The sequence below is a fragment of the Hipposideros armiger genome, unplaced genomic scaffold (assembly GCF_001890085.2).
Source record: "Hipposideros armiger isolate ML-2016 unplaced genomic scaffold, ASM189008v1 scaffold_186, whole genome shotgun sequence".
Classification (NCBI taxonomy): Eukaryota; Metazoa; Chordata; class Mammalia; order Chiroptera; family Hipposideridae; genus Hipposideros; species Hipposideros armiger.
The window spans coordinates 2,063,940-2,078,563 of record NW_017731536.1 but is presented as its reverse complement, the minus strand read 5'-3'; the positions used below and the strand labels follow the sequence as shown (position 1 = coordinate 2,078,563).

The following is a 14,624-nucleotide window of genomic DNA, read 5'->3' as shown; positions in this document are numbered from 1 at the left end:
CGGCTCCACACCCGCCGGCGCAGCCCCGCCACGAGACTCTGACAGCCGCGCGGCCCGCGCGGCTCCGGCACCCCGGGACTGACCGACCGCGGCGGCGGCGGCGAAGGAGGACGCGAGGGTCGCGGCCCGGCGCCAAGTGCGGGAGGGCGGGCCGGTCCGGCGGCGCCCAGAGAGGTGAGTGGCTTCGCGCGCCGGGCTCCGGCACCGGCTGTGAGGGTCGCGCTCTCCCCCGCACCTTGGCTGCTGAGGCGGGTCGGGGGGTCGCGGGGCTCCCCGGAGGGTGGCCGCGCGTCGCCAACGCCGGAAAGCGATATCCGGGGCTGCCGCTTAGCAGGCCGGAGGTCCGCGCGCCCCGGGGCTCCGGCGTGGGCAGGGGCGCCCCCAGCGAGGCGGGCAGGAGGCGGGGGGCTGCGGTGGCTATTCAGGGGCTCCGTGCGGCAGCCATGCAACGGGAGGAGGCGGGAGGAGGGGAGGAGGAGGGGAGAGCCCGCGGAGAGCGAGCCAGCGAGCGGGCGCCGCGCCTCCTGGCTGGCACCGCGGCCCGGAGCGAAGTGGCGCGCGGGGCTGGAAGGCAACTTCTGCGGGCGCGTGCGGCCCGGGGCTCGGCGGCGCGTCCCGGCCCGGGGAGGGAGGGCCTGTCGGCAGCCACAGGTGGTTCCTGCCAAAAGTTTTACCGCGCTTGTCTCGGGAAGGCGCGGGGCAATTTTGGAGAGTGACGTTTTCCCGAGACGTTGGCATCCGCACCTCACACTGTCTTATCTTGAACATTAGAAAAAAGGGGCTGGGAAGTCTGGGATCCCGCATCTCGCGTTGCGGCTCCGGGGTCTCGCGGCGGTCCCTCCCGGAGGTGGCGCCCTTGCGGGCCCCTGATGCTGCTGTCCGGTTGGGAAGTTGCGGGGAAATGGGCGCAAGCATACGGGATCTTCGGTGCCTCGGGAAAGTGAAGCCGAGGCTAACCTGTCGTCCGCACAGGGCAGCGCAGGGGTCTCATCCTAGGGACCGCGCGCGCTTCTCCGCTCGTTGGTGCGCGCATCTCCCGCTCCTTGGAAAGCGAATTGTATCCGGCCGCCGTGCTGCTTTGTTATTCCGGCTGGTTGTTTGATTTCATTAGGAGGTGGGCCAGAAGGTGCCCAAGAAAAGCGATGCGGCAGCAACTCTCATGTCCTTTGAAACCAGCCGCCGAGGCTGTTATCCAAGTCCAGGCAGCGAGGGTCCAGGCCGAAGGTAGCCTGGAGTCAGGGGTGTGTGTTGCCTGCCCGCAGAGCTTCTCAAGGCTAGGGCTGGTGTTTCTGGGGTACCTGGGACAGAAAGAGGGAAGGGGGGGAGGAGAAAAGCCCCCTCAGAAGGAGAAGATGTGTGGTGTGGTGCGCTCTGGGAGAGGGTACCCGAGGAGCACAGGTTTTCGAACCCCCCCTCGCCCCGCCTCTTTTTTTTTTTGGCCAGAGTGACGAATCCAGGGCAGCGAGGTTAGAATCGCCCCGGTAGGTCCGTCCTGGGCTGAAAGAAATCATTTTCTTGGTTGTGGGTTTGATACCCGGCTGTTGCAAGTCGGCACAGAGCTCCGTGAGAGCTGGAAACACTCAGTCCTTCATTCTGGCTGGGCCTGCTTCCACTTCCTATTCCCCCACCCAGCAAGTACCTGAGCAGAAAGCGTGCCCTTCGCTTGAAAGAAGGTCACAGAATTTTGGAGCTGAAAGAGACCCTAGGTATTAGGAGTGCTAATTTTACAGATGAGCAAACTCCAGGCCCAAGGAAGGAAAGCGACCTGCCACGGTGGTTAGAGGCCTACGGAGACTAGAATTGACATCAGCCTCCCAGGCCAGGGTGGAGAGAGTTCTCTCAGCAAAGACCTTGAACGGCCTGAGGTCAGAAACGCCACCCCCACACCCAAACCCATCAAGGGCTCATTATCTGGTACTTCCTATGTCCATGCTTGCCAGTGAATGTGGTATACTTACAGTTCTCTGCGCTTGGCTTAAAAAAATAAAAATCAGGACAGTCACTGCAGATTTCAGTCTGACACTATCCCAACTTTTCCTGCTCCCTCCTCACCCCAAATTCCTCAGACTCCTTTTGTAACATAATGTGGCTTGATTAGCCAAGATGAGCTTGCAGCTTGTCTCACTGTGAAGCACCCACTTTCTGTAGAATGCCAGAACTCTGTTTTCCTGGTAATTAGGTTTTACAGATATTTTTGAAAGGGAGCCCAATTCTGGATCAATTAACTTGGACACAATTGCTGTGCTGTTGTGGATACCAAATGAGAAAGATGAGCAATTATCTGGGGGTGTTGGAATAAATGTTGTTGTGAGTATTTGACACAGCTATTAGACATCAATGAGTGGGTTTTCAGTAAATGTTTTTTATGCTCTATTTTATTGAGCAAAACAAAGTGTCTTAATTAAAAAGACCTGGGAGTTGGCCACTTAGATTTTAGCCACTTGTTTCTTACCACTGTGTAGGGGTGGGAAGGATTTGAATGGTAAACAGAATGACTGTTCAGAGAACTTTCTCCCCCCAAATCAAAACATCCTAGGGCAATGCTTATCCTTCAATGTATAATGTCACGTACAGTCCAGCAGAATCATATTAAATCAAAATAGGTCTGGGTGCGGTATGTGTCAATCTGTATTAGTCAGAAATGACTTGTAAGAAAGTTTTACTGCTTTCAGGGGCATCCAGTATCAAGAATTCAATGCTAATGCAATGTCTCTGAGTATAATTCTTCCGCTCTTATGAACAGATAAGAGTCAATGTCCCCATAGTTGTGCTTGGGGCTCCTGTAGAAGAAACCAAGATCTGGTACCATAATGATACACAATGTTACATTTTGACACACACCTTTTCATTTTCATCTCAGGCTAATCTCATCAGCATCCCTAAGTGGCACATAGTTCAGCGATTGGTCCATGTTACAGATGGGGAAACTGAGGCAGGGAGCCGGGGGTGTGTTATTTCTATAACTTCATTCAGTGCAGCTTGGGGTTTCTGGGCTGACCAGGGAGTAAGAGGCCTCCTAAAAATATTGCCTCTTATTCCTCTCCAGAACCATACCTACAGAGGAGTATAGAGGGGTTACAATTACACTTCCTGGGAGGCCAGTCATTCTGATGGGGGCCTGAAGGACTTTGTTGCCCACCCCCCCTGCTGTGGGTGAGTAGTTTTCTTCCCTCTTATAGCAGGCTGTGGGAACTTGGGCGAGGAGGGACCAGCTGGCTGGGGCTGGGGCGGGGGTGTGGGATCTGTGTCTATGTAGGGCTGAAGGAGTCCAGGCTATTTATAACCCTTCCTCCCCTCCTGGGAAGAAGAGACTCAAGGGTCTGGAACCATCCCTGTTGCTGACTTCTCCCCAGGATGGCTGAGCCCCACTGGAAAAAAACTTGCCACCCAGCTGCATGGTGGGTTTTGGAGTGAGCCCTGACAGGTGTGGTGGGTCCTGCAGGGCTTCTTGGAAGTTCAGTTGCTCCGGCAGATTTAGGATACGAGGATTTCCAAGAGCCAGTATGCACTTTTCCTTAGGCACAGACCCCGCCCCCCCGCAACCCCCCAGACACCCCAGAAACCTCACAGGGCAGAACTGAAGAACCTGCTAAAGTGGGGCTAATTGGATTTTTCTGAATAATGACAACAATGATTTTTATGCAGGAGGAGATTCTGGAAGTGATACATGTGATGCGGTTCTTCTGACTGTGCCCTGGGGCATTTCTGTGTGGCACTGGTTACGGAGGTTTGAGGCATGTGTCTCAAGTTCTTTCCCTCTTTCCCCACCCCTACCCCAGACCCGTTCCTGATGGATTCCCTTGCCTTCCCAACTCTGCAAAACAACACCAAAGTCCTTCTTTGTCATCGAATAAATAGTACCTGCCACCCCACTGGTTACACCTTCATTCCTGAGACTGGGCATAGATTCTCCCTGGGTTGGTGGAGGGAGGAATGGGGAGGGGGGGTGGGCGGAGGAAGCAGGCAAGGCACTGAGCTCGTCTCTCTGTTTAGCCTCCTTGGAGTGAATTAATACGCCTACCAAAACCATTTCAGAGGCTCACAGCAGGTTTTACCAGAGACAGAAGACTTAAGCGGCGGCCCTACATGGAGAAGTGGGCTCTGGGCAGCTCCTGCCCAAGGGTGATGCCTGGTGAGCCTGGCACACACAGGCTTTGCCTGCTGGAGCTTTTGAGGGCAGGGCTTGTATGTTGCTCATTTTCACATCCTCAGCACCCAGCCCAAGGTCTGGGCACAGAAACTGTTTGCTGAACGAATGCTGAGGGCTGGACATGGGTGGATGGGTAGATGGCAGTCGGGTTTGCTTCCTCATTGTCATCAGCTGTGCTGCTTGGCACTGTGAAGGGGGTATCCGGAGGGCAAGGACAGAAAAGCAGAATGTGGATGAGAAGAGACAGGGTTCCACAGGCATTTTGAGAGCCCTGGGACAAGCTGATTGGCCACTCCACACCACCAGAGATGCTGGGAGCACCCAGTCATCGATTCGACTGGCAGTGATGAAGACTTTTTCTGTGGGCTGACACAGCACAATCCAGCCTCACAGGGCATGCAGAGTGAGTGTCTTTTAGGAAGGCAGATAAGCCGCTCCTTTTCTTACCCTCCTGTGGGTACTCTGGGGGCTGGCCCCTGCCTGCTTCTCTGACGCCTCTCCACTCCCTGTGCTCCACCCTCTCGGATCTTTTTGTTCCTTGAACACACCAAGTTCATGGGTTTCTCCTTGGCTGTCTTCCTTGTTCAGAAAGCCCTTCTCTCAGTTCTTTTCCCAGCTGGCTTCTCCTTGTCATCTAGCTCTCAACCAAAACAGCACCCTGGAATATATTCTTCATAGCACTCAACTCCATTTGGGATAAAAAAAATCTTGATTTTCTTCTTATCGATTGCTTGTCTCTCCCACTAGAATGTAAGCTCCATGAGGGCAGGGACCTTGCCTGTTTTGCTCCCCATGGTCTCTTCAACACTGGAACAGTGCCTGGCAGGCTGAAGTGCCGGAGGAAATAGCTGGTGACTGGCTATGCCAATGAGTGCTAGAGGGCATATGAAGATGAGTCAGCCAGGGGCCCTGCCCTCAGGACCACTTCAGTCTAGAGGCGGGAACAGAACTTGATATGTAGCAAGAAGAGAACGTGGCATTCAAGAGGTACAGCCCAGGAGGGTCTCAAGTGGTGCTAGCCCTGCTTCCACAATGCTGGTTGGCTTAGGCAGAGGGGTCTTCTTTCAAATGTGGTATTAGGAGTTGGGGAGCTCTGGCAGCTGACTCACCTCCAGGACTGAGGTTCCTCTAGCATGCTTGGCTGCTCTCTCTCTCTCTCTCTCTCTCTCTCTCTCTCTCTGCATTTATTTACTTCTTTGGTGAGCAAGAGTTCCAAGCATAATGCCATCCTTGGAGAGTCAGGAATGTTGTGTTTTTCCACCAGCTCCATTCATTCGCGGCCTCCTCAGCACAGCTGTGGACAGCTGGCTGCCAGCGTGGATGTAGGGAGGGCTTCTCTCCAGGGCCAAGGGGCACACTCAGCCCTGCAGGAATGGGGAATTTCATTTGTTTCACACCCTGCTGATTTCCAAACCCCACTGAAATGGTGCCTGTAAAAACAGATTCATGAGGAAATTAAAAAACTATTAGCATCCAGTTTACTGCTTATTTTCTGATTGTAAAAGCAATCAGAGTTACGACAGAAAATTTGGAAAATATGGAAAGGTGTAAAATTAAAACAAAAACCTGCTACGACATCCTAATTTTGGTATATTTCCTTCCAGCCTTTTTTTCTGTACCCACAAACACACACGTGTGCATGCACACACGTATACACATTGCACACATGTACATATAGTTAGAATTAAACATTCTTTTCTAAAACTTTTTAAACCTGTGCCATCTTTTAATAAACAGAAAGTTTTTTTCTTTTTTTCCCCTCTGGGAGCCTGAGACATTCTTACTATGAATCACTGATATTTGGAAGAAAATGTGTTTTCCACTGTCTCCTTGCTGGCTGAGATTTCAGTGAGCTTTACCTTCTGTAGTTTGAATTAGGAAAACAGGCTCCCCACCCCTTCTATCCCCAACACACCAGGATGTGCCTAGAATCATACTTCTCACTCCTCACCTCTCCCCATCACTGGTATATGGTGTGGCAAGCTGTCCCCTCACTGAGCATTCTATCACATTTACCAATGCTGTAATGTTCTTTAGAAACATATTTTAATGGATGTGTGGCGTCCCTTCAAGTAATGTATCATAGTTTATTTAACCATTACAGAGAAACCTCCAGGGCCCATTAACTAATTATTTCTTGACCTAAAAATAAGAACAGCAGGAAACTCTCCAGAAATATGGATCAGTGTTTAGGGCATCACCATTTGGGAACAGTCTTGGCTCCTTCAGGAGACCAGGGACTTTGTTGCTGTCACTTCAGTGCCCAGGGTTTAGAAGAATGCCCGGCATGCAGTAGTAGGGGCTCAGGAAACAGTTTGCTAAATGAATGAAATACAGAATCCTTCTCGTGGCGGGGGGGGGGGGGGGCTGAGACTCTGATTAAGCTCATTGACATCAAGGCCTGTTTTGGGAGTGCATTTGGCTGGGGAAGAGGAGCAGGGCTCTGGAGGTGAAGGGGTGAGGAAGATCATTACGTCCTGGGAAGCAGAACAGGAAAGGGGCAGCATGGAGAAGCAGTTCTCTGACTTACTAGTTTCCTGGGGCTTTGGAGGAGGTGAGGTTTTGGTAGAGCCTTGATACAGGGACTAGAGGTGCTTCCCTCCCTGAGACAGGAACTAGAGAGCACCCAGGCAGGAGGGGCCTCCGAGTCAAGAGAGCGAGGACTGGCTTGCCAGCCAGGACGAAGGGATACAGCTCAGCCAGGGGATGGCAGGAGATGGAGACCCTTCAAACTGGAGCTCCTCAGGATCCCAGGACCTAGTCCCAGGGGAGGATGGATCCTTGGAGATCATGGGCCCCACCTGCCTCCAGGCATCATCTCCATACTGCAGAGGGGGAAACGGAGGCATCGAGAAGATAACGGGTGATGAGGATCATGGGTTTGATCACTGATCAGACCTGAATCCGATGGCGTGGCTACTTTTCTGTGGTCACCTTGGGAATGTTACTCAACCTCTCTAAACTTCGGTTTCCTCATCTAGAAAACGGTGAACACCAACTTTGTAGGGCAGTTGGGAAAATGAGATGAGGCATCACACACAAAGCAGCCAGCACAGCGCCTGACAAAGGATGAAGTGTGCAGACATGAAGCCTCTATTGTTTATGTGTTTTGTGAATTTCTATTCCTAACCTGAAGAGAGAGGTGAGAGAACACCAAGGTTTAGAGCTGAAAGTCAATATCCAAGACTTTGTTTTCCTCTTCCTCCTCCCCAAGCAACCACCATACTTACTTCAGGGACTAAAAATCCAGTCTGCAAGAAAGATGACTGTTGGGAAGCCACTGCTCACATGTGGGTAGAATTAATGTCACTCAAGGGGTGAGGGGTGCTCGCGTCCCTCTCTCCTTTGTTACCTCCCATGGAAGGAGAGATACACATCTTAAAATCATCCTGAGGTGCCAGAGTCTCAATCTAGATGGCAGTGGCAGGGGCACACCATTTACTCAGCTCCTGGGCGTGGTTGGTCTTTAGAATAAAGAATGTCTGGCCATACAGAGAACAGGACATGGGACAGGACAGTTGTTGTGTGTTTTTTTTAACTTTATTGGGGAACAATGTGTTTTTTCCAGGACCCATCAGCTCCAAGTCATGTTGTTGTCCTTCAGTCTTAGTTGTAGAGGGTGCAGCTCAGCTCCAAGTCCAGTTGCCGTTTTCAATCTAGTTGTGGGGGGCACAGCCCACCATCCCATGTGGGAGTCGAACCAGCAACCTTGTTGTTAAGAGCACACGCTCTTCCCATCTGAGCCATCCGGCTACCAGTCGGCAGCTCAGTTCAAGTTGTTGTCTTCGATCTAGTTGCAGAGGGCGCAGCTCACTGGCCCATGTGGGAATTGAACCGGCAACCCTATTGCTCAGAGCATGCACTCTAACCAACTGAGCCACCCAGCTGCCCAGTTTTGCTGAACTGAATTTCTGGAAACTGAATAGGTAAGCAACACATGACCTGGAATAGAAAGCCTAGTGAAAATGTAATGTGAGTCATCCAGGTAATTAAAAATTTTCTAGTAGCCACATTAAAAAAAAAAAAGTAGAAAGAAACAGGTAAAATGAATTTTAGTAAGGTATGTTATTTAACCCAGTATATCTAAAATATTATAATTTCAACACGTGACAGTAGTCACATTTCAAGTGCTCAGTAGCCCCCGGGGGCAGTGCAGTGAGCCAGGGGCACAGGTCAGGAGGGCCAGTCTGGGGGTGGCTGGTGGTGCTTGAGGGGGCTCTCTGTGGTATGGGAAGGCAGCTGGGCCCCTCGAAGGGGATGTTTCAAAAGCAAGCAAATCAGGGAAGAAACAAAGGATTGTGGGACCTGACTTTTGTCCTGGCCCATTGGTGGGCTAATTGTATATTCCTGAGGGAGCCATTCCACTTTTATGGGCCTCAGTTTCCCCATCTGCAAAATGTGGTTGCATCATCTCTAAAAGCCATTCTGGCTCTGGTGTTCTCTAATTCCTGAGTTAAAGACATGGAAGGCAAATCTAGCCACCTCCTAAGCTTAAAGAGTGGGGAGGTGGGGCGGGAGAGAAATGCTGGGCAGCAGAGAGGCGCACATTTGAAAGCACCTCTTTAGAAAGTTCCATCGGGACAACTTAGGGTGACAAGTAAGCCTCTCTAAGAATGGACAATAGTCAGTCACCACCATTAAGTTGCCTTTGTTTAAAAGTATGTTTTGGGGATGAGGGTTGGGGAATGGGGTGCAGGCATTAACTAGTCGTTTTACAAAGTGACATGTTTTTATTGTTTTGAAAGCCTGGCACTTTCTCTTGTTTCCTGGGTCATCCCAGATGGTTGTGAATGGCAGCCATAATGGGGGGGAGGGCCCCTCGGGAAATATTAGGACAAAAAAGAAAATATTTCAGCTCTGTCATAAATGGGCACTTGGCCTGTCCAGAGAGGATGTGGGAAGAGGGAGGAAAAAAGCAGCAGGTGTGTTTGGAGGGAAGGGTGTGTCTGCGAATGTATTTTAAGCTCCTGAAGTCAGAAGCTGTGGTTTTATAGCACTCTGGTGAGGAGGGATTTGAGGCTTTTATCTCCCTGCCACAGACTTTGGGGTTGGAGGGTAGGGGAGGAGGAAACTCTTCTTTTCAAGGAGTATCTCTTCTTTTAAAATTACATTGTCACTAAGTAACTAGCTGTGTCTACCTGAGGACCAACACCCCACCCAGAAAAGCACCTGTGTGCTCCAAAGCCAGGCTAAACACTTCCATTCACGAATGAGGAAGCTGAGGGCCAGAGAAGCCTCACCCCTCTCTGAGGTCCCCTAGAAAGGCAGCAGAGGAGACACGCCAGGGCCCACAGCTGCCATCACGTCTTTTCTGCCACACAGGGGGCCTCCTTGGCTTTTGTCTCTGCCACAGTTAACAGATGACTCAACCAGGTTGCCTTGAACCATTTTGAAATGGGGATTTATCTTCTGTTTTCTGAAACGAGATTTTTTTATTACGTTCCCACACATTGTTTGCTTTGAATTTTTAATTTAATTTTTTTTCGAATAGGTCAATACTTACACGGTTTAAAATTCAAAAGGGACGAAAGGGTATTCACAGTGAAACATCTTTCTCTCACCCCATCTCTTAGTTCCCTTATCCTGAGGCAACCACTGTTCCCGGTTCCTTCAATTTAAAGATATTTTATGCATATACAGGGACCTATGTAATAATATATGTGTGTATATGTGCACATACATGTGCGTGTGTATCATCATTTTTTTTAACCTAAATGGAAGCATCTCATACATATTACATTTCTACATTTCATTTTTCCACCGAACAGTATGTCTTGGAGATAGCTGACTACCTGACAATAAGGAATATCATTCCTTTTTGTTTGTTTGTTTTGGCTACATGGATTCCATTGTAAAGCTATACCTTGACTTACCTTTCAGTCTTTGATAAAGGGATATTTTAATTGTTTCCAGTCTTTTGATTATAAAATACCCTTTGTTTTTACCCAGTATTTTTTTTTTAAATAGAAGCAATCCTTGAGTTTTCTGAATACAGGCAAATTGATAGCATTCGAAGCTTGCTGCATTTATTGTCTGCAAGGTGTTTCATAGAATAGAATTGCTTAATTGTTTAAGGATTAAGAGTAGAATAAACAATTTTTGCACTGACTTCCCTGGACAATGAATCACACAGTCGACATTCATTTATGAAACCAGTGTTTCTTGAGTTGCTAGTAGGTGCTGGGCTCTGGGTGCTGGGCCATGAGGGTGCAGGGGACAAAGAAGGAAAGCCACACAGGATGGCGCTCGCATCCTGGGCATGGCGTTCAGGGTGGTGGAGGGTGACTTAATAGATGAGAACAGTTCCAGCAGCACTGGGGCAGCCTTGTAGGGACACAGGAGCCACAGGACTATTGGGCGCTTTGATTTGGGGGTGAGGGATGGGGTGTCAGGGAGGGGGCTCTGGGCTGTGTGAGCAGCAAGGTTTCCTGACCACAGCTTACTGCATCGTGTCCTTGGTCCCTCTAAGCTGCTGCTTTCAGTCACGGCCCTTCTGCAGGGTCCTTCAAAGGGCAATGACTGGGACCTTGGCTGAGCTAGGCAGACTCTCTGTCCTTGGTGTATTCCTGCTGACCTTGAGGGGCTTTGAAACCTCTTTTCCCCAGGGAAACGGTGCTGACTTCAGTCTGGAGAGCAAGGCTATCCCTCGGGCCATTCCCTTCCCACTGAACGGGCAGTGATGGCAGAGCAGTCCCATGGACAGAGGGGGCTGTGGTCAGTGGGGAGAAATCAACCCTACAGTGTCAAAGGAGAGGCCCTTGACTTGCCTGACCTGGAGAGTCCTGGGCTGTCCCTGTGTGTACGCAGCCCCGTGTTCCCCTCCCAAGTGGAGGGGTGCCTGCTTCCCAGGAATGCTGGCCCCAGCCTTGGCAGCCTGCCCCCTGGGCACACACAGGCTGAGTGTGGACCTTCATCAGCGGGCTTGAAGACAGCAAACTACAGTTGCCGAAGAGCTGTAGATCGGCCCTAGAAACTAGCTGTCACACAGAATCTTCGCTGCTTCTGTGTGTGTGCGAGGACGGAAGGTAGGCTTGCACAGAGAACACGAGGTGCCCCGGAGCTCCCACTGTGTCTTCAGGCCTGGGCTACGTCCTGCAGGGGATCAGAGGGAGCTCAAGACATGGTCTTGGCCTCAAGAATCCAGAAATCTGGTTGGGATTATGATGATGTTTCTAAGACATATGCCAGCCTTACACTGAAGTGCTGAGTGATGTAGTATAGCTTGTAGGGGCCGTAAGACTTTAAAGAAAAGAAAGGTTGTGTACCTGCAGTCGGCAGGACGTGAGACTTGAGATGGACTTCAGGAAGGGATCATGGTAGGAGGATGAGAACTCACATCGCTATAGCAACCACTGCATGGCAGGCACTGCCCATGTGTGATAGACCCATTTATTCTCGCTGCAGCTCTCAGTCAGAAGTTATTATTCCCATTTAACAGATGAAGAACTGGGGCTTGGGATGTTCAGGTTAACTTGCTGAAGGTGGCATGGCTGCCAGGAAGTGGCAGAACCCAGATTCCAGAGTAGTCTTTCCACTGCCCCTAAATTGACACAGAGGTTCCTGGAGATTATTCAGGGAGGGAGGAATGGCAGTGGGACCAACATGACCTGTGTCATGTTCAGGGAGAAGTATCCTGTGAGCAGAAAGTCATGTGCAGGAAGCAGGAAGAAACACACTGGGTTGAGGGGGTTAGGCTTGGAGAAGTAATTGCAGCAAATCTTAACTCTCAGGCTGATTATCCCCTCTGTCCAGGTCAAGTCTGGTTTTTGTTTTTTGTTTTTTGTTTTCAACCTGATTTAGCTCAACTCTGGCATGCTTCAAAATATGTCATCATGTCGATGTGAGTATTAAACAATGCAAATTTAGGAAGAGATGAAACACTTAATACCAGTTATTAAAACCATGGATTTAGTTCAGAACCAAGCTAAGGTGATGTTTATTCTTTGCCCCATATCTCTTTCCTGTGGCATTTTAGGAAATAAATTGCTTTTGGAGCCACTTAAAACACTGTTGTAAAAATGCAACTGCCAGCACAAAGGAATATCAGGACACTAAAAATCTGTTATTAAGACATTCCAGAGATAAGCATTTATGTTTTTTTTTTATATATAATTCTGTAGATGGATGTTTTTTTTTTAAATTAAATTTATTGGGAGTAACATTAATATAATAACATTATATTACAACTTTGTAATACATCTGTATACTCTATTGTGTCTGGTTTCCTTCTGTCACCATATATTTGACCCCCTTTACCCTCTTCATCCTCCCCCCGCCCCCCTTCTGGATGATTCTATAGTTCAACTTCCGTGAGAGCCGCGTGACTTGCTAAGTATCTTGTGGTTCATGGTCAAGGAGGAGAATTCCGTTTTCATTATCCTTACTCTCTGTGTTGTATCAGCCAAGTCCTATGCGTTGTTGGGGGTGGTGAATGGACAGGAACAGAGGAAAGGATTTGAGGGCTGTGTCAATCCTGTGTCATGGTTAGGCTGGGACATGTGCCGAAGAGATCCAAGGACCCCATTCCAAGGCCCAAGTTTGCATAAGCGGATTTATATCCATCTTTGTAATTTCGGGGTTTCGCTGTCTTAGTACCAACTTACAAATAAATACAAGCCACTTGAACAGAAAAGCCGACCTGTTATTTTTCCGACTGGCTGTAGCCCTTGGGAATCTCTGCCTTAAGTATTAGTAGATCCGAATCTCACCTGACGAGGTTAGGTCCATCTCAGGCCTCTTGCCTTAACTCCTATTGAATACAGAATGTTCCCCCAGGACATGGAAAATGCCTCCTATTTCTGGTTTAGTTCTGATGTTCAGTGTGCTTGTGCCCATTTTGCGAATCATCTCCCAACTCAGACTTCAGCTGGCTTTCAGGAACTCAGAAATCGTGCTCACAAGCTGGGTGGTGCAGATGAGAAAGCAGAGGGCAAAATTCCAGCCACTCTCCTTGCCAGCCATTGGAAAATGGATGAGTGTGTGCTTGCCTTTGTCTACCTGGAGCCCTGGATGTTTTTTTCCCTAAACTGCTGTGTGAGGGGGATGGGGGTGGAGAGAAAGGTTGTAAAAGTGAATTATTTGATAAAATAGTATTTCTGCTTACATTATACAAAACCAAATCACGCTCTATTCTACCTCTGTTGCTTTGCCAGAAATTCCTCCTGACAGCTTCTGAGGCACCAGATTGAGCCACCTCACTGAGCGTCCCCTATTTGCAGAAGTCATTAAAAGCCATTGTTTAACTAAAGGCTTTTCTTTCCCTTCCTTACAATTTTCAAGACCCTGCATTTGTACAGACCTGACTCAGCAACATTCTATTTTCGGAATTTTGTTTCCTCTTCTCAGATTCTGAAATGCGGTTCCTTAGTTCTCTGCTCTTTGCTCAGGAATGTCTATTACCTAGATTTTGGCTGCAGGTCTGAGGTAGTCTTAGAGCCTCAAAAGGGTACATCTTTGTACCAGGACTCTGCCCCAGCTACTGGGTGTCTGGGTGACCTAGTTCCCCTCCCTGCCTGCCTTATGAACAAACTAACATTTGCCAGAGAGGTAAAGCGTTTGAATTGAACACACACACACACACACACACACACACACACACACACACACACTCACCCCCCCCCCCTCAATATTTCTCTCTCATTCTCTCTCTCTCTCAATCTTTCTCTTTCTTTTCCCTCCTTAAATGGAATCATGGCTGGAAAGCACCCAGCATGGTATTTGTCATAGAGCCCTGAACTCAATAAATACCACCGACTACTACTAATATTATAATTGTCCTGTTCAAAAGGGAACTATCGCCCCCAGACCCTTTGTGGTCCTGCTTGAGAATCAGAAAGCTCTCTTAGCCTAGTGACCCATTCTGTTTTTTTTTTTTTTAATGCTCCATCCTTCATGCACACATAGCACATTAAGAGTCTGTTCATTCTTAGGATGTGTGCGAAATTCCAATTCCTGTCAGGAGAATTTATGTGTGGTTTTAGAGGGGATAATCGACCAGTTAGTATGTGCGTGCTGATTTTATACACACGCTCCGCGCCGTTTACAGCACACATTATAACATCTTCAGTCTCTGCCAAGGATGTGTATGTCTTAGCCCCGTACATTTGCATATTATGGGTTCATAATTCCAAATAGCTGTAAAGATCTCTACAGAAAAATGTAGTCACTGTACTCGGATGTCCTAAATCTCAGTGTAGGAGTAGACCCTGGCTAATTCTTGCTCTTGCTAATGTACCAGCCCTATAATTTTCACACACACACACACACATCTCTGACTTTACCACTACTTCTAGGCAAAGATTTAAGAGCTGGGAAGTGAGTTACGTTGCCTATTCCCCAGACGTCATTACCTTTCCAAACTATATTATACACACGCACGATGTACTATGGTCTTACTACAGATGATTAAAAAGAAAAGATGAGTCAAAAATAAATGATCCTGCTGCATTTGATCTAAGCCTGGGTTGGGTCCCTT

At 49.0% G+C, this 14,624-nt stretch overlaps 1 protein-coding gene across 3 annotated transcripts in view; it reads left to right on the top strand.

Annotated features, from left to right (window-relative positions):
• ZBTB7C (zinc finger and BTB domain containing 7C) overlaps positions 1–14,624 on the top strand; it is a 363,196-nt gene that overhangs the window by 1,350 nt on the left and 347,222 nt on the right. Inside the window, exons 1-2 of one of the 3 annotated variants that reach the window (XM_019652706.1) lie at positions 28–174; positions 3,047–3,153. The gene's annotated coding sequence lies outside the window, so the exon portion shown is untranslated. Of the gene's footprint in view, positions 1–27; positions 175–3,046; positions 3,154–14,624 lie in introns of those variants that run through there. The other 2 variants (XM_019652707.1, XM_019652705.1) reach the window with 2 other exon arrangements.